The following is a 20571-nucleotide window of genomic DNA, read 5'->3' on the forward strand; positions in this document are numbered from 1 at the left end:
AGAAACATCCGTATGGACTAGGGAAGAATCTGAAGATTTGGGAGCTAGCACTTCACTTCCTGGGGCATTTCCTAGGACAGTGACCCAATGGTACAAAAAGAAATCAATCATGTGCATTGAATCGACATCTTTTTTTTTCCCCCAAGCAATTTTATTGAGATCATAATGATTTATAACATTGTGTGATTTGGGGTGAACATTATTGTTTATCAATTTCGGAATATACTTCATCATGCTCACCTCCAGTAGCCTAATTTTTATCCATCGCTGTACGTATGTGACCCTTTATCCCTTTCGCCCACCCCCCAACCCCCTTTCCCTCTGGTAACCACTAATCTGTTCTCTTTATCCATGTATTTGTTATCTTCCACATTTGAGTGAAATCATGCAGTATTTGTCTTTCTCTGTCTGGCTTATTTTGCTTAATATAATACCCTCAAGGTCCATCCCTGTTGTTGCAAATGGGACAATTTTGTCTTTTTTTATGGCTGAGTACTATTCCATTGTATATATATACATCTTCTTTATCTATTCATCCATAGAAGGGCACTTGAATTGCTTCCACGTCTTGGCTATTGTGAATAATGCTGCAATGAACAGAGGGGTGCATAAATATCTTGGGTCATTGATTTCAAGTTCTTTGGATAAATACCCAGTAGTGGGATAGCTAGATCATATGGCATTTCTATTTTTAATTTTTTGAGAAATCACCATACTGTTTTCCATAGAGGCTGCAACAGTTTGCATTCCCATCAGCAGTGTATGAGGGTTCCTTTTTCTCCACATCCTCTCCAACATTTGTTGTTTTTTCTCTTGGTAATTATAGCCATTCTGACAGATTAAAGTGCTATCTCATTGTAGTTTTGATTTGCATGTCCCTAATAATTAGTGATGTTGAACATCATTTCACATGTCTGTTGGCCACCTGTATATCTTCTTTGGAAAATGTCTGCTCATATCCTCTGCTCATTTTTTGATTGGGTTATTTGTTTTTTTGTTGTTGAATTATATGAGTTCTTTATATATTTTGGAGGTCAACCCCTTGTCTGATAAATGATTTGCAAATATTTTCTCCCAGTTGGTGAGTTGTCTTTTTGCTTTGTTCATGGTTTCCTTTGCTTTGTAGAAGCCTTTTAGTCCAATAGATCAACATGTTTTTTGAAGTGACTTAGAGTAGACTAGATTAGACAATATAAGAGTGCATCCACAAGGAGTAAGGATAAATATAATTTGGGAGTGTCTTTGTTTCTTTTACATACATATGTGTGTACTGTCTGTGTGTATGTGTGTACTGTTATCTAGACATAAATATATTTCTTAGTGTAGCTTATGGTAAAAGAAAGTTTGAAAGCCATGGTCAGAGAGACTATAAACCTTTCAGAAGACTTAAATTTGTCGGGGCAGGCAATGTGATGTGGGCACAGAGGAGGAACAATGGCTGAGGGCAGGGCCATGGCTAGTGGACCTGAGGGCAGGCTCACAGGATCCTGCACCATCATGTTGAGTGTGGAGAGAGCAGGCGAGCACTCCCAGGTCTCCCAAGGGGTTTGGGGGTATGGACGGACTGACAGAACCAATGACCCCAATAAAGCCTGGAGTTGGGGCACGGAGACCCAAGTACTGAGACCTTGTGACTGGATGCAACAACAAAATCCTCGGTCATCAGTAGTGGAGCCAGCATGATGCTCAAGCATGGAGCAGGAGCAACTATGTCTCCGCAGTGCAGGAGCTCAGTGGCCAGGAGTCTAAGCCTCACCAATGCAGTTACACTGAGGACAGAGACCAAGGCTGAGAGACACCTCAGTGGGAGGCCACAAGACCAGAGGACGTGTAAGCTCTCCTTGTACCCAGATGCCATCTTGAAAAGGAGAAAGGCGTGGGGGAAGCCCTGGGCAGAATCCAAAAGACTGAGCAGTGACCCAAATAGGCTATTTAAAACTGAAAGCTACCCAAAAGCCACTTTTATTTGTCAAGATCAAGTGTTTTCCTCCATCATTAGGAATGATGAGAGCAAGATGAGATCAGTTACAGAAAATAGGGCAATTAACATTTTTCGTACATCTGAGTCATGTTGTTTAAATTTTAGCCTCATTACATGTGATCTATCAAAGGATACAGAAGGAGTGTTTACCCAGGCCAGGAGTCAGGAGGCTACCCACTTACTAAGATAGCATGTAAACAAACGAAACATTGTATGGTACCAGTCTACAACAAAATGGCAAAATTAGAGGAAAAAAAAAATAATGCAATAAGTTTTTTATAATGCTAAATATATTCAATTTGAAAAACTATTCTTTATTTTAAAATAAGGTACTGCTGACTTTTTCTGGTGTCAAAATGTCCTTCCTTCCCATATTGTGGTGATGAGAGAGAGCAGTTGTTGCTCTAAGACCCTTATTTGGCAAAATCTAAGATGGACAGCCTGTGCTGGCTCTCAAAATATTTTTCCCAATTCTTCTGGCCCTTGAAATGCAAGTATGTGATAGCCCTTGGCGTAGAATAGGCCTTCCATCCATGGAAGTTCCCTTCCAGCCTCCTCCAGCCATTACCACCCCAGTTCATAGAAATCAGCCCTTAACAAGTAGCTTTTGCTCTTTTTCCCAGAGGCTCCATCCGTCTTCTTCCCACTCAACTTGCCTAATCACAAATCGTAGCAAGCCATCTCTCCCCAGGTCAAATAGAAAGGGTGGAAGACATGACCAAAGGGATGAGAGAGAAGGCCGTGTCCTATCCCTTCCTCCCACCCTTGGATGAACTAGGGGTGGGATCTTAGAAATGTCCACATGGACTGGCGAAGAATCTGAGGACCTGGGGACCAGTGCTCAGCAAAGAGGAGGACAAGAAGTGTCTCTCCAGAAGAATTTATAAAATTGTGTCACCACTCCATTTCTAAGCTCCATCATTATATTAAATTGTATACATCTCGATAAAATGAGCCAAATAACATACTGAAACCTTCCTATAAACTTAGGAACTTCAGTGCCAATTTATTTTGTCAATTAATTTTCTGTCATAAAACCATCTATGTGCCAGGGTTACTAAAAAAAACACTAAGGAAGGAAAACCTACTCCCTGTAAAGTCAGATAATACATAAAAACATTTTCAATTAGTAAGCATTGAGAAACCAATTGTTGTATAAGGTAGAGGTATGACATTTATCTAAATTATTGAGAACATACCTGCTTGTCCATTACAAATGTTAAATGATTTTTTGAGGCACTGCTTTAAAGGTGCTTTTTGTATTGCCCCTACATGCAGATTCTGCTGAAACCCTCATTTGCTTAGTAAATACTGTAGAACTCACGCCACACGCAAGGCACCAACCAGATGGCACACACCAAACAGTGAGGCCTTTCCAGGACTCCAAGGGCACACAGCATGGTGGAGAGTCATCCTACACCCAGCCAGCTGCAGCACCACAAAAGGCAGGCCACAGGGTGCTCTGTAGCACAGCCCTGGACAAAGGGCTGTGGGGGTTTCAAGAAGGAAGACCATATCCTTAACCTCTGGGGTTGCAGATCATAGATATGGAGGGCCATGCACCAGGACTGAAAGAAAGAGCCGTCACAGGTGTGGAAGATGAACTCAAGGACAAATTGTGTAAAAGGTGAGGCTTTGTCCCCTCCAAGAGGCGTTCCAGCCCTTATGTCTATTCTTTATGAAACCATCCATAACTGCGGGATGCCCTGGCAGACTCCACCTTAGATAAGGCTTTTATTGGCCTGTTCATAAAAATCCACTTAACCAGGTAGAGACACCCTTATAAATAAATAAATAGAAAGCTTAATGTGGCACTACATTCTCATGCTTAAAACTATGTGGCCTTATTTATGGTCTATCTGTAGAATGTAAAAAGCTGTCTTAAGCATTTTAATTAATTGCATGGGTTATTTTACTGAGTTTTAATAGAAAAATAGAAAGAACAATAATAGCAATAGTTACTAATTGTTGAGCACCCATTAACCTCCAGTCACCATGTTATGAGCTTTATATGCATTATTTCTGACCTTCACTCTGACCTGTTTTCACAGTTTCATATGTGAGGAAACACATGCTCAGAGAGGTGCCCAAGCAAACAGAGCTACTAAGAAGAACCTGGATTCAAACCTGAGTTTCCCTCACCCCCAAGTTCAAGATCATTTCTTTACCAAAAATTGAGTTGGCTAGATCTTACTTTGATAAATTCTTCTGCTCTTAATCAATTACTTAGAAGTTTAGATCTAAGTGGGAAACAGAATGGAGTGATTTGGGGGAAAAGGTAAAACTTTCCTTCAGGGTTCTTCCTAAAGATTACCAGTTATCTACTGATATCCATTCTGCCTTTCATTCAATGATAGAAACTCCACTCCCACCCTAGGTTGTAATTGGTCCCATGTTATCAGGTCAAGATGACTAATTGGGGCCATGTGAGTAGCTGACAGTTAGTACGATTGGCGTAGAAGTAATGTGTACAGTTCCTGGGTCATGACCCTAAAAGGAAGAGGCATGCTCTCCTGGCCCTTCTTTCTCGCTGGCTGACACTTGAGTTGAAAAGCCAGAGTGGAGTAACCACTGCAGACCATGAGAGGGGAGCCACACTTTGAGAGTAGCAGAGTGACCAGATAGAGTGACCCTAGGTCCCCAACATCATCGAGCTGCCATTTCACCCCTACACTCCTTATTCATAGACCAATACATTAGTGAGAAATGAACTTCCATTTATTTAAGCCCCTATGGCTTTGAGTAGCTCAGTGGGTCTCGAACTTCAGCATACATCAGAATCACCTGGAGGCTTGTTAAAACACAGATTGCTGGGCCCCATCTCAGAGCGCCTGATATAGGAATTTGGGGGAGGCCTGAGACTTAGGATTTCTAACAAAATTCCCAGGTGATGCTAATGCTGCTGGTCCAGGCACGAAACTTCGAGAACCACTGTTCTAATGGATACCCACACCCACTATCCTAGCCTTTCATAAACATGCCTCGAGTGCCCCTGGGGCCTAACAATACTCTCAACTGTCCTCACCCATTCCAGGCCACACACTGAATCTAAAACCAAAACTTGGCTCAGTGTTAATTTATCCACAGCTATCCTTGCTGAATCTAAAGAGATTTGGAACACAACCAGAAATCACACAAAGAGCTAGAAAGTACAGTATATATATAATGTATATATAATGGCATCTGATAGAATCTGTTGGACCTTCAAAATCTGGGTTCCGAAATCTGGATAATTCAAAATTTCTCTTTGTCTTAATCCATTATTTTCAGGAATTACAACTGCAACTTTGAAAACATGTATTTTTTAAAATCCACGTGTTATTTGCTGTATGTCCAATTAAATTAAGCTCTGATTTTCAGTAGTTCATCTTCCTAGACCAAGCACATCTTGAACGAGACCAAAAGCTGTAGAGGGTGAAGCACATGAAGCAAGAGCTCAATGGTTGAAAGTGGAAAAATGGAAACCCCCTCAGGGGAATCTTAAAATTTTGAGTGGTGGCGGTGCTCAGCAGACAACACAGGCAGCAACACGCTGAATGCTTGGAAACCAGAGAGCGTCAAGGATGCTGTAAGAGAATATGCAGGGAAACTTTCAGGTGTGTGACTCACTTCCCCAAGCCACGCTGGCCTTTGGAAGCATCCAATAAGAGATAGCTCAGAGCTTTTTCCCTGGCAGAGTCCCAGGTGACTTGTGAGCTTGCCTCAGCTGTCACTAGTGTCCTCCCACTGCCACCACAGATGCCACTCTCCTGCTGCCACCATCAGAGCATCTGACACTGCCAACCCCATGCTGCTGCCACTCCCTAGGTTCAGGGGTCACCTCATTTTAATTAGATCCCCCTATAGGTAGTCTGATGCACTTCCTATCTGTTCCCCCCCGGCCTTTAAGGAACTCAGGATCAGTATCCTCGAGTTGGGTCAGAGAATGATTCAGGAATAGGGTTCAGTATTGCACAGACTTCCAGCTATAGAAAGTAGCAACTACTTCATAAATGTTCATTTTCCACTCTCTTGTCTACTACTAACAATTCACCAGTACCCCAAACCAGTACCCTTCCAGCACTTCCCTATTGCTTAGTGAGTACCCTGCCCACCCTGTAAGGCAGGGCAGCCTTTGGCAATCCTTCCTCAATCTTCCTCGACCCCCAGGCTTGATTAGTTCTCCCAAGGAATGATCTCGTATGACCACCAACCTTTCCTTAGGGTCCCTATAAGAAATAGAATTGGGGGTGATAATAGTAGCCCCTGGCTCACGGGTTTTTCAGTTTTGTTTTTATTTTTTCTTGGCAATGATTTAAAAAGTGAATACAGGACAGGTGCCTGAAATCGTGTCTGACATATAGGAAGTCCTCAGTAAATATTAGCTATGATTATTATATACATTTATTTCTGTGACCATTTGAAATCTCTTACTAGATAGTAAGCTCAAGGAAGTCAAGATGTGTCCATTTTTTGCTTTTTATTGTGTCCCAAGTGCCTACTCAGTGTTGAGGACTTAGTAAGCACTCAGCCAGTATTGGTTGAATGAATGCATGAATCATTCACAGCATCTCCTGTGCCAACTGCAGAAGTCCCTCGTCCCCACTTCTCCTCAATGTCTAGTGGGTCTTGATGCAAAGAGGACTTATGTCTTGTTTTGTTATCTAAGTGTTCTCCGGTTAGTACATAAATTAAACTCCTTCATATGCACACAGATGCACGCACACACATCACAGAAGCCCCCAAAAGATGCAGGTAGAATGGTTTTTGTTTGTTTGTTTGTTTGTCTTAACAGCTTTACTGAGGAATAATTGATATACAAAAAGCTGCACGTACTTAAAGGATCAATTTGATGAGGTTGGACGTATGCAAACACCTGTGAAAGCATCACCACAATCAAGGTAATAGACATATCCATCACCTCCAAGAATTTCTTCTGTCCCTTTGCTTTGTTTTATTTTGTTTTGTTTTTGGGTGGTAAGAACACTTAATGTGAGATCTACCCTCTTAATAAATTTCTAAATGCACAATACAGTATTGTTAACTGTAGCCACTATGTTGTACAGCAGATCCTTAGGGCTTATTCATCTTGCATAACTGAAAGTTTGTACCCATTGAGCAACAGCTCCTCGTTTCCCTCCTTTCCCCGGAAAACATCATTCTATTCTCTGCTCCAAGAGTGTGGCTATTGTAGATAGCTCAAATAAGTGGAATTGCACAGTACTTGTCTTTCCATAACTGATTTATTTCACTTAGCATAACATCCTCCAAGTTCATCCACGTTGTAGCAAATGCCAGAACTTCCCTCCTTTTGAAGGTTGAATAATACTCCATTGTATGTATATATCACATTTTCTTTATCCATTTAGGATGGCTGCAATGAACATAGCAGTGCAGATATTTCTTTAGAATGTTTTTTCAAAGACTTTATTTTTTTAGAGCTGTTTTAGGTTTATAAAAAAATTAAGAGAAATATACAGATATTTCCCGTATACCTCTTGTTCCTACACATGCATAGCCTCCCCCATTATCAACATCACTCACCAGAATGGTATATTTTTTGCCAATGATGAATCAATATTAACACATCATAATCACCCAAAGTATGTAGTTTACCTTGGGGTTCACTCTTGGTGTTGTGCATTTTAGGGATTTGGACAAATGTATAATGACATATATCTATTATAATATTATCATACAGAGTATTTTCACTGCCGTAAAAATCCTCTGTGCTCTGCCTATTTGTCTCTCCCCCATCCCAGAATGTTTTTTAAGAATACTATAATTTATCAACATTATCTTTTTCTTCTCTAAGTGCTAGCTAAGGTTATATGAACATTAAACAAGGTATTCTAAGTGAAAACACTCAATGTAGTGCCAAATGCCTAACAGCTTTTATTGTTGTTATTATTATCTTTTATAAGACATGACAAGCCCGGAGCCCTGGACTGCCATTGGAGGGACTAAATAAACATTTGTTGATTAAATGAATAAATGGCAGAGTGAATGAGTACAAAAAAGGATTCTAACAATCCTGTAATTCCAGTTTTGGATTAACCACTTCTGTGGCCTTTGACAGTTCTTTAATGTCCCAGTTTTTCTCCTCTGTGAGGCTGAAGGGAGAGAAGGGTAAAGTCACAACTTCTCTGAATTCATTGAATCACCAACTCTTTAAGCTGAAAGGGCACTTGGCAGACATGTCAGGTGGTAGGTGGTTCACCCAGTTCACCCCGAGTCGAAAGGTGGCCTTGCCGAGCTGTCCAGGTTTGACAAACTAGACTGTCTGGGTTTTAGTCCAGGAAACAACACCTCCCGTAAGTGCGTGTCCAGTGAATGAAACAGTGCGTGGTGGCGGGGACCTAATTTAAAGCTGATTTACGTAGGTTTTTTTAAAGCTTAATTATCAGATAACTTACTCATTTAACTATTAGTTAGCAACAATAATTCGGTTAACTACTCATATAAAGAGAATTCAGTCAGTTAATCATATCTTTCTTGGGGACACTTTTGCCCCAGGATACAATACATCTTTTCTTCTTCAACATGTTATTTTAACGAAATACAGTTATTTTAGAGTTTCATTATTTTTAAATGTATATGTGTGTGTGAGAGAGAGAATTTTTAAAAGCCTGGATGAATATACAACAAGATGTTAATAATCTCTGGATGGCAAAAATATAGGCAATTTCCATTTTCTACTGCATTCCTTCTTTTATATTCCTTCTTTTATGTGTATTTTTTTAATTCAGAAAAAATAGTAACACTTTTGTAATTCATTTATTGAATAGTCTGAACTTAGAGGATATAAACACGGTTAACTAACTTTCTTTAGTTTCTCATTATAAAACTAATACAGTTCCTTGAAACATTTTGAAGTGTAAAGGAGAAAACAAACTACCTCATAATGTACTAGGCAACAGCTTCCTTCCCTCCTTGTCTGGAGGGTTCCTGAGCTTTCTGCTCATTTCCAGTTATTGAAACTCAGTTGGGTCAGTCCTTACTAGGAGACTTCACTCATATCTACTTGAATACTCTCTGACTCCCTTCCCCACTCAGCCCAGTGTGAATCCAGCTTCCCTCCCGAAAGACAAGAAGAGGGAAAGATCCACTTTTCGTTCTACCTTCTCCCTTTTCTGGGATCAAGCTCTTTTAGGTTTGGGGAATGAAAAGAAGGATGGAAGAAATGGGACATGCCTTTCCCCAAAGGGACCGCCAGTGTGATTCTCTGAAGGTTTCTCTACTGGCTTCTCAGGTTCACACCCACAGGCATAAAAGCCGCCGGGTGGCAGTATCACTTGCAGATGCTCTGATCGAGTGCTCAAGTGAGCCTCTTCATGGCGTGGCACCTTGACAGGGCAGCTCCACGGCCAGAAATGCTCTCCAGCTCCTGGCCCAGAGGTTTAGTCTGTGGTATCTGGCTGGTAGGACTCCCTGGCCCCTAGGAAACCCTCCTGGGCATTGTAGAGGCAAGTTCAATCAAGCTAAGTTGCCTTCCAAGCTGTCGTTTTGTCCCAGAGGAGCTTGTCCATGCTCTCCTTGCCAAACAGTGGGACCACTTTTCTCTCAACCCTGCCTCATCTCTCCATTCTCCTTTTCCCTGCTAGGAAAAGTCCAGAACAGATCTACAAGGACAGGACGTTAGCAGCATTTCCCCAGGGGAAAAGTGACGATAGTCCCTTTGGCTTTGGAAGGAGGGATAGTGGAGTCCTCCCCGTGGGGAGGACCGTTTTAGACTCTGATGCGTCTCCTTTGCCCCTTCCATCAACCTTTTGCTTATAGACACTGGAGAGGTTGGGTCATTCAATAAACTCTGGGAGAGCAGTTTGAGCCCAACTGTGTGAAGATCTCTTTCAACCATGGGGTACTTGGTGGTTCTCTGTCCTAAGCTTTGGGTCTTCTTTGTCAACTCTAGCAAAACAGGTGAGATTTCCCTCAACATGCAGTTATATGTATGTCATATTTAGATTCACAGGAAAAAGAATGAAAGAAAATTACCCAAAATGCTGACAGCAGTTTTCTCTCCGTAATGGGACTGGGAGTGATTTTTATATTTTATTTCTTCCTTTACACTTTTCTATTTTAAAAATTTTCTAAGTGTACATGTATCACTTTTGTAATCAGAAAGTAAACAGTTTATTTAACAAAAAATGATTAGTCCAAAGATGAACTGTAGATTGGTAAAAAGAAAAAATAAGTAAACTATCTTAACCAGTTCAACTTTTTTCTGTTAATCTCAAATACCAGGTTACCTAGTTAAGCTAGAGTTTTATCTCCTTTGGTTTATTCATACTCTGAATAGGAAGACAAATGTCTACTTTATCCAATACAGAAAACTTTCTGCACCTTCAGAAGAAATTAATGCTTTTAAAGTTAATTGTCAGGGCCAGCCCCATGGCAGCCTGGGTTCAGCCTACACCACTCATCGGCAGCCATGCTGTGGCCATGACCCACACACAAAATAGAGGAAGATTGGTACAGATGTTAGCTCAAGGCAAATCTTCCTCAGCAAAAAAAAAAAAAAAAAGTTAATTGTCCAATTTTAGGGTATGTTTGAAGGGGGAGTATTTATTGGCTTTCTTTAATTAAATTCTCATTAGCAAAATAAATATTTTTAAATTGTTAGACCCTCAGAAATCTTTGCTGAATTCTTTTGTAACTACTTCAACTTTTGTTCAGAAGTTTAAAAATGATCTGATATTGAATATTTCTGAAGGACCTTTTAAATATATATATTAAAAAGTAGGCATTGCAGATGGACATAATTTTTTAATAGTCTAGAAAGGTTAACAAATTTGACTATCTCAATGTTAGTATAAACAGAAATTAAGATCTCTAATTCACAACTCTATCTTTGAGCTACGCTTCCTTCCCAGTGCCTACCCTATAGTATATTTCTCAAATAAGTGAATGGAATTTTCTTTAACTGGGTTTATATTTCATTCTCTACATTCCAAAATTATACATAAACGTGCTTGTTCCAAAAACTTCACACAATACAGAGCATCTAGAATATAAAATAAAAGAGCCCCTTGAACATCTTCTACTCTTGGTACATATCCTCCCAGATCACTTTATATATCGGTTTATTTTTAAATTACCTCATTAAAATGTTTTAATCTAATCTAACAATTTCAACTCTGGTTTTTGTATACAAATAGCATATAAAATACATTTTCATTTATAGATACTGTAGTCACTTAGATTTTTGCTTTATTTTGTTTTGTCTTTTACCTATTCTGCCTGCAGGTAATATGCAAAAATTTTCTAGGTCACAATTATTTCGCCACCAGCATTTCTCCTTGAAACGGTAATGAGCACTCGTGCACACAAAGAGGAAGGACACCCATCTTTACTTCTAATCTACTGGATATTTTTCCATGTTTAGTAAGCTGTGCTTTATGTGGCATATGCTTCAATAAGCCTCTCATAAGGTTTAATTGGGACTTAGGCATTCAATAAATATTTGTGTAATTGAATTGAATTTCAGTAATTATTCTGTAATTCTTAAAGCATGTAGACACTGGAAGGACGGTACACAGTTTAATGTTTTTCACTATAAGATTGCAAAACCTCCACAAATCCACTCCTGACATCAGGTGATACTCATCAGTGGGTTTTGTTGGTTATTTGGGGTTCACTACAGAAAGCCTTTTGATCTCCCTCCAATCATGCTTTTTTTGGTCCCAGATTTCTAAGCTCAAATCTCGATTGGAAATAAATTCATTTCCTTAAGCCATCTGGTGGCTTTCACCTGTAACTGCAGCATCAGCTAATGGCCAAACAGAACTATCCCGCATGCCTCAACACACGCAAGGACTGTCATTGCCTTCCTGTGTCTCTTATGAGATGTGTTACGATGAAGTGATGCCTAAGCAATGTGTAGGTGTTGGAAATCCAAGAGAAACCTTCATGGTTCTATCCTCAGTGCCACTTTAACATCAAGGGCAACATAGCAAGGCTACGTGTGATGGAATAAGAGAAACTCTATTATTTTATTATTGTAATTACATAATAAGACAAGCTTTATCTTGCACCCACCGTGTACCAGGCAGTGTACCTAGGAGGGAAAAGCCAATGTGAGAGGCCCGCGTTCTCAGGGAACACAGGTAAAGCGGTATGTGAACAAATACAAAGGGTAAGTGTTAGGATAGACGTGCTGAGGTGGAGAAGGAGAAAACCCTGACTGGGGGCTCCTTTATCCCACACTGAACACCAGGAGATGCTCGCTACTCCCTCTCGGAATATGCAAAATACCAGAAAATAAAATCAAAATTCTTTTTTCTAATCAGCTCAAAATAATGATTAACAAAATAATGGATTTGTAAGTGTATTGTGTAAGCTTGTATCCTACCTCCTACAAAAGCAGAGGCGATACATATCTTTGTGTAATGCATAACCCCCAAGGCCATGTTACTCCAAGTTGGATCACAACGGGGCACCCAGGGACCCCAAGGTCAGTAGTGAAGCTCTCAGGTCCCATCTAACTTAGCCAAACACCTCCTCCACCCTCAGTTTTTGGAGGAGGCAAGACAGCAAAAAGGAGTCAAAGCCTGCTGGCCAGGCTGCACATGTACCCCTCCTAGTTCTGTCTCATTATCCCTGAACAACAAAGTGTCAGTGGGGCACATCTGCCTTGGAAGGTCAGAGAAGGTTCCTGAGAGGCCGTGAAGTTTGAGCTGAATGTGGAAGAGTGGATAGGAGTTCACCAGACAGACACAGGAGCAAGGCTATTCCACTTCACGGGGACATGTGCAGTGGTGCAAAGTATAAAAGAGCAAGGCCTATTTGGGGACCTGTAGGTAATTCAGTATGGCCAGAAAGGACGTTGTGAACTGGGAGTGGTAAAAGCTGCAGCTAGGAGAGTAAGCAAGTGCCCGCTCCTGAGGGTGGCACATGGCGTGCTCAGATGGGCCTTTCGCCCTGCTGATAATGGGGCCACCGAAGGATTTTAAATAGAGCAGTGATGTAATTGTTTGCATCTTAGGGAGACCATCCTGGAAGCGAGATTAATATCAGGTTGAAAAGATACACAACAAGAACTAGCAGGCCAGGTAGAAGGCTATTAGTACATTACAAGCAAGACATTATGAAGGTTTCCAGATCAAGTTAGTGGCAGTAAAGATGGAGAAGTAGAGATGGATTTGAGAAGTATTTAGCAGGTAGAATAACAGGTCTTTGTGACTTGGATACAAGAGATTAGATATATAGAGGAGTTTAGAATGATTCCCAGATTTCTAGCTTATAAACCAATGGTCCATAAGGAGCAGGATGTACAGGTTTGAAATATGATGGAATGTCAGGGCTGGAGACATAAATTTGGAACTGATCAGCATTGATGCTATGGGAAAGGAAGAGATTATTCCTGACCAAGATATTGCAATACCCACACTCAGAAGAGATGTGTTGAATAAATGTCAAATGAATGAATATGCATTCTTATATACACCTGAGAATACACAGATAACCTGGCAGGCTGTGTAGGAAGAAGCCAGCCTCGCATTTTCGGCAGACCAGTGCCTGGAAATGAGGTTGGGGTTGAGGGGGTGGGAGACCCAGAGGGAAGTAGAACATGAAGATGATGATGTTATGGATAGTTCTAAAAATAAGTGTTTCCACCAACGTGTGACTAGCTACCTTAATATCCTATAAATGAAGTCATAGTGCTGAGTCATTCTTGCCCAGGGCAAGGTGTCACTCCTTATCTGCAACCTTGATTGGTGCGCTGAACCCTAGACCCAACCAGCACTATGCCATGGAAAGCAAGGAGAGATGAGGGAGCCGCCAGTATGGAGCTATGAAAAATGTACCTCTGCCTTTTCCCAGCTATCTCAGACTGGGTGGGAATTCCAATCAAGGTCACTCTGGGGAAATATCCACATTATTCACATACTGGAACTTTAAATTAAAAAGTTACCTAATTCTTTATGGGGGGGATTATTTCCCCTTCCATCAATAAGTCAATTTTTTCTCCTCTCATCTTCGATTCTATTATATTTTAGAAGAAATTCATTCCAGTTAATATGAAAATGAGATGCCAGAAATTATGACGGATGCTTATGGACACAGTTGTAGTGATTCACTAAGTCTGTCTGTTAATCTAGATATCAATAATAACACTTGTTTTTCTATCATTTAAATGCTCTCAGTATCCATCTGCTCTTGGAACCAAGTGGAACATCCTAGCATTATAAGGAATGCACTAATGGAAAGATACTGAGCCCCGTTATTAATATTAAAAGCTCTGTGTCACTTTCAGGCAGCCAGTAGAGACCATCCTGACGGAAGGCATGATGTTCACACAAAGATAATATTGGAATAAATTTGACCCTGTGGAAAAAATCCAGCCCAACCAGAACAGGCTATAGTTCAGTTTCCCTTATTGAAATGTTCAAAAGTAAAAAATATACACCCATTTCATCACATTTCTGCTCAAACATTTATTATTATCTTTACCAAACCCTGTGTGGTCATATAAACAAAAAATAGAGTTTTCTCAGTGAGACCAAGCACTTTCTATGAAATGTTTTGACATCTACTGACATAAATATTCCTTTGTGAGTATTCTTTTTTCAAAATTATTTTGGTTCTTCCTTCTATTCATTCTTGTTGATAGATTTTGAATGAGTTTGTCAATTGCCCCCAAAATCCTTTGGGGTTCTAATTGGAATCTTTTTAAACTTGTTGTAAACTGCAGGAAAGAGACAGCTTTAGTCTTCCTATCCTTGAAAGTGATGTCTCTCCATTTCTTCTTCTTCTTTTTTGTTTTTTTTGCCTCAGTGAATTTTAGCATTTCTTTTATATAGGTCTACCTATTTCTTAAGTTTGTTCATTATTACTTTACAACAGCTTGCTGCACTTAAAATATGCCCAAAAGTGAAAGCCAGAGTGTTATATTTACCAGTACACATAAGGATCTGAAGTTTTTCTTTCATGGTATTTTAAGAAATCGAGGAAAATGTAGTAGTCATCTTTTGTTATGAAGAAAATGGCTCATATTATAAATTATATTTTAGTTACTTTATGGAAATACCTACAAAATCACAGTGTGACCACAGCAAATGTAGTTTTTTGAAAAGCACAGCCTGTCAGATCAAACTAATTTCTTCTAGAACAGGGTAGCTGACTTTTAGATAAGAATAAAGAATTACATGTGATGTATGTGGATTTCGGGAAGTCTTTATTCTAATGAACATGATTCTGTCACAAAGACACAGTACACATAGTCTGGTGCTGGCTACATTGTTGGAGGAGAAGTTGTTCTTGAAAAGGGGCTATCTCTTTAACTCTGTTTATTTATTAAGTTAGAAGACAGCTAGCCTTGTGGCAAACACATGTTATTCTTATAGGACAACTCTAACAGCTTTTTCAGAGTTACTGTTGGTCACAGATAAAAATCAGTTTAATTCTCCTGGTCTGTTTGCTTGGAAAACATTCCTATGCCTAAATTCCCAATGTACAACTGTAGATGTTAGACAGCATGACAATGTCAGCGTGAGAACAAAGAAAGGACCATGACTGTATAAATTTATGATTCTGTGAATTCTGTTATTCCTATCCCCAACAGTTATCCAGCTTCTTATTAACTTATGGAAGCCAAAGTCCAAAGGAGAGAGGTAGGGCAAAGGTTGTTCATAGATAAGACTCTCACAACGTACTAATTGTTCCTCTAATTTTAAAGGTTTGAAGAGATAATTATGGTAGAAAGCAAAAGAAACTGATGAAGATGCAGAGCAACTGGGACTCTCATACATTGCTGGTGGGGTTGCAAAATGATACAACTGCTCAAGACAGTGTGGGGGATCAGAATTGGCAACCCCAAAATGTGTCTGCTTGGCTTAATTATTTTTAAGGACAAAAGACTCTTACTCTTCGAAAGAAACTTTGACCTTCCCCCTAACTGCCTAAAAAGAATTTAAGATAGAAGCGCCTATCACTATCACTATCCAGGAAGGAGCTATCACTAAAGATAATTCTAGGTATGATAGACAGAAAAGCATCTAGCAAGGGTCATTTTATCAAAAGATCTCTTTTGGGTCCCACTGTCATAGATAGCCCAGCAAACACTGGTTTAGCAAACATTTGCTTTTCCATCTCCATGTAAACTACCTTCCTCCCCTTTGAAGTCCCAAACCACTACCCCCAATATCCTCCTTTGTCTTTAGCTGAAGATGATATTAAAGGTGGTGGCTTCAGCCATTCTGGGGAGTTACTCAACTTTCCTGGGTTTCTCCATGTATGCATGTTGTTAAGTTTCGTTTTATTTTCTCCTGTTATTCTTTCTCATGTCAATTTAGTTCTTAGCCCAGCCAGAAGGACCTCGAGGGTAGAGGACTAGTTCTTCCTCCCCTACAACAGCAAAGCAGAACGTTAAACCAAGTGGAGGGCCCTTCTGAGTGCCATTGCACATGTTGCACACCCATGAAGTCAGCCCTGGGTGTGCCCAACAGAAATGAAAACATGTGCCCATACAAAGACTTGTACATGAATGCATATATCTGCATTACTCGTAGTGGTCCCCAATCTGGAAGCAACCCAAATATCTATCAACTGATAGATAGATTAAATACATTGTGATGTAGCCATGAAATAGGCTACTTAGCAATAAAAAGAAAGAAAATATTAAATCAGACAACATGCATGGGTCTCAAAAACTTCCTACTAAATAAAATAAGTGAGACACAAAGAGCAAATATGGTATGATCCTAATACTATGACATTCTAGAAAAGGTAAATTATTGTGACAGAAAGCAGATCATGGTTGCCTTGGGCCAGGAATTTGGGAAGGGGCTTGATCACAAAGGGGCAGGAGGAAACATTTTTGGATGATGAAAATGCTCTATTTCTTGGGGGAATGTTGTCATATATAAATTATACTTCAATGAACCTAGGGAAAAAAACTGAATAGCAACAGAAAGCTGAGTATATATAGAAAGAGAGTTAAGTATAAGTCACATTAATCCAAAACACTTAAAAATATACATGAGTATCATTATGTTGTATGGGCATTTTGGTATAACTGGATTGATACTAACATAAGTGGCAAAGAGCAGGATTATTTTTCCAGTCAGCGTACTTTTTTTGTTTGTTTGTTTTTTGAGGAAGATTAGCCCTGAGCTAACTGCTGCCAATCCTCCTCTTTTTGCTGAGGAAGACTGGCCCTGAGCTAACATCCATGTCCATCTTCTTCTACTTTATGTGTGGGACGCCTACCACAGCATGGCGTGCCAAGCAGTGCCATATCCACAGCCGGGATCTGAACCAGCGAACCATGAGAAGCTGAAGCGGAACGTGCACACTTATCGCTGCGCCACCAGGCCAGCCCCCAGCGTACGTTTTTATAATTGTCATCTCCTTACTTTATTGAAACTACAGGCAGCATCAATATTGAGAAGCTTTTCTCTTATAAGCTACAGGATTCGGCTCCTGCACAGTGTGGTCTCAGAATTGAGGCTCTTTCTGCGCCTCCCTTGACCTCCCTCTTCCCTGAGATGTCCTTAAGCAGCAGAGTCAACTGCTCTCTGCTTCCTTTCTGTGCTGTCCTGAGTGGCACAGGGCTTGAGAGAGCAGAAACTTGGGACCAGGAGGTTGTATGGGTGCCTCCCCAGAAATCGAGAATGCTCTTACCCAGCTTCAGTAGCATGGGAGGGAAAGAGCGCTTCCAGAAAGGCTCTGTCTGCATTCCCAGAATCAGAGAGTTTAGAGATGGTGAAAAAGGGTGAGGACTGCCCCCTGGGCTCTCCCAGTCTGAGCTCAAAGAGTAGGGACTTAGGAACGAGAGGCTTCAGAGAGAGAGGGCTGCCCAGCCATCCCAAGTCCAAGCAAGATGGGTGCCGGGTCCTAGAGCTATAGCTCTTGCTCCCCCACCAGCAGGTGTCAGGGCTCCAGACCACTGAAGGGGCAACAACTCACAGTTGGATGATCCAAGTGTGATTTTAGAAAAAACGGCAAATCTGCTGAATTAAAATAAAGGACATACCTGCCTGCTTGTGGATGTTTTAAATTTCTTTAAGAGGAGGGACAGAGAGTCAGAGGGTTTTACTTTCAAATATCTATAATAGGCAATAAATTAACCTAAATTCCTTCACCCTAACAAGTAATCAACAGTTGGTCTACAATTCTAAATGATTCTTCTTAGTCCCAACTGGAGGAGGAGATTAGAGAGGAGGACAATGAGGTGCCAAAGAGGGGAGGAGGCAGAGAGAGTAAGAATTGGAAGACGAACTTGATAAAACAGAATAATTTTTCAAAAGGCGGGCACAATGCTCTCCATTAGACAAAAAGACCATGTGGTGCAATACTTTTCCTGCGCATGCTGAGGCCAAGCTCAATCCTAGGAACAGAGTTCACGAAAGATCTCGGAACATGAGAGAAGGCAAGTAGCCCCAACCATCTCGTTTCACCAATGCAAGACACAGGCCCAAGAAGGAAGCAGCATCATTGAGCGAGGTAGGATCCCAAGCCTTTCCATCTCTACATCCATGTTCTTTTCACCACACAGCAGGATGGATCCCAAGAGTACAGGCTTAGGGAACTGTCCCCCTCTAAAAGAGAGGAAAATCCTTACCTCCAGCTGCCTATATTCTCATCCCTGGCTTCCCAGGTTTGAACCAGAGTAGTGCATTTGGAGATGTCATTGGAAACTGTTCAGTGACTGTTGCGAATGTGAGGGGCTGGAGGAGGCCATGCTAACCTCAAAGTAGGCTGCTTCTCTTCCGAAAAGCACACAATCCTCTCCATGCTCCCTCTTCCTCCACATACCAAGCTCTGTGCCTCTCCAGGCCCAGCCAAAGCATCTGCCCTTTGAAAAGGAGAAATGAGAAAAATATTAGTTGAGTACCTCCTACATGCCAAGAAGGTTTTTACATATGTTTTGTTCATTTGCTCCTCATGCCAGCCCTGTAATTTAGGCATTATTAACTCCATATACCAGCCAGTCTCCCAATTCCTTCATCCAAATCTGTTCTTTCCCTCCCTCCTCTGAAGCTCCTCTGTACTTTGTCTGGCCTTTTCTATTCTGCCTTATATTACAGTTATTTGTTGTCATAGCTTTGGTTCCCCAGAGGCAGACCCCTAGATGTACAATTGGTACATTTGGTACAATTGGTTTATTAAGGAAGGGAATGGAGGATGGAAGAGGAAAGGAGAAGAAGCCACACAAGGTGTAATTTCAGGCAAAGTCCCAGCCTCAGTCTCATCCCCAGGGAGCTTTGGAGTCTCAATTATACCTGAGTTTGTTCCTCTTGGGTCGAGGGGCTGAGGGCTGCACTGGGGGATATGCACTCCCAGGCAGGGAGCCCAGCAAATGTAGGAAGAGCACCTGCAGGCACACAGAAGCTGGAGAAGGGACACAGAGAAGGACGGGGGAGGGAGGGCTCTGGAGGAGCGCTGACATGCCCTCACATTTGGGCATTCGCCTATCTCCTTGTTATGGGCTGAATTGTGTTCCCAAAAAAGATATGTTGATATCCTCACCTCCAGCACCTCAGAATGTGACGTTCTTTGGAAACAGGGTCATTGCAGATAAAGTTAGTTAAGATGAGGTCACAGTGGAGTAGGACGGGCCTTTGATCCAGTATGCCTGTTGTCCTCATAGGAAGACCGTGTGAAGACCCAGGGGGAGAACACCATTGATGATGGAAGCAGATTGGAGTCATGTAGCTGCTAGCCGAGGAACACCGAGGATTGCAGCCACCACTAGAAGCTAAGAAGGGGCAAGAAGGATCCTAGCCAAAGTCTCAGCGGGAACATGGCCCTACTGTCACCTTGATTTTGGACTTCTAGCCTCCAGAGCTGTGAGAGAATAAATTTCTGTTCTTTTAAGCCATCCAGCTTGTGGTAATTTGTCAGGGAATCTCCAGGGAACTCAGGCACTCCACTAGATTGTCAGCTTCTGGAAGACAGGCAACACTGAGGTCACTCTCCCCTTCAGTGTCTGTCTCATAGCAGGTGCCAGGCCAGAGGAAGTGAAGCTCTTCCTCTACTCAGAAGATTCCCAGAGCTGCCCTAGCCCTGTGTCAGTGAAGCAACTCCTTCACTGTGACACACAAGTGGGTGGTGGGAAATGGGGCCAATTCTCTGGGGAAATTAAGTCTTTTGCTCCCCATCCTGTGTCTGTGTTATATTCTTGAAGCCCACTTGGGAGCTTCATTGGGGTTTGTATTGCTGTTGATAGTGTTGCTATCTGTCAGCCCCACTCTTCTGTATGGGAATTAGCTGAACATCTCTCCTCTGGGCTCCCAGAACACTCTGGGAAAACTTCTATCCTGACTCTGCCACAGACTTGTACAGTGATCTGCTTGTGCTTGTCCCCCAAGACTGAGGACCCTGGTGGGGAGATGGTCTTATTTATTTCTGAATCCCCAATACTCAGTGTCTGGCACTTAACAGGATTCTTGTGTGAGTGCTAACCTGAACAGACCTGGCTATTTTAGAATTTAGCTACAGGTTCAAGAACATTTCTGGATAATCCTTAGCATTCCATTCCTCAGTGAGAGCAACCCAGTGTCTCAAAGAAGATTCTGTGTGTACAGTGTGTGTGTTATAGGCACACGGCACTCGTGGAGAGGCTGGAAAGCTGGCCCGATTCGTTTCTTCACAGTTTGTTATGCAGA

The 20571-nt window shown here is 41.3% G+C and overlaps 1 long non-coding RNA gene across 4 annotated transcripts in view; it reads left to right on the plus strand.

The window, feature by feature from the left end:
* The window catches only part of LOC106838167 (uncharacterized), a 28015-nt gene extending 8231 nt beyond the window's left edge, over positions 1-19784 (plus strand). For 2 of the 4 annotated variants that reach the window (XR_011502029.1, XR_011502030.1), the window contains 4 exons: positions 5358-5577; positions 6756-6861; positions 17176-17287; positions 19554-19784. This is a non-coding gene — a long non-coding RNA (uncharacterized lncRNA). Of the gene's footprint in view, positions 1-5344; positions 5578-6755; positions 6862-17175; positions 17288-18294; positions 18407-19553 lie in introns of all 4 variants that reach the window. The other 2 variants (XR_011502032.1, XR_011502031.1) reach the window with 2 other exon arrangements.
* Positions 19785-20571: the final 787 nt, after the last annotated feature.

This window comes from Equus asinus, chromosome 3 (assembly GCF_041296235.1).
Source record: "Equus asinus isolate D_3611 breed Donkey chromosome 3, EquAss-T2T_v2, whole genome shotgun sequence".
Lineage (NCBI taxonomy): Eukaryota > Metazoa > Chordata > Mammalia > Perissodactyla > Equidae > Equus > Equus asinus.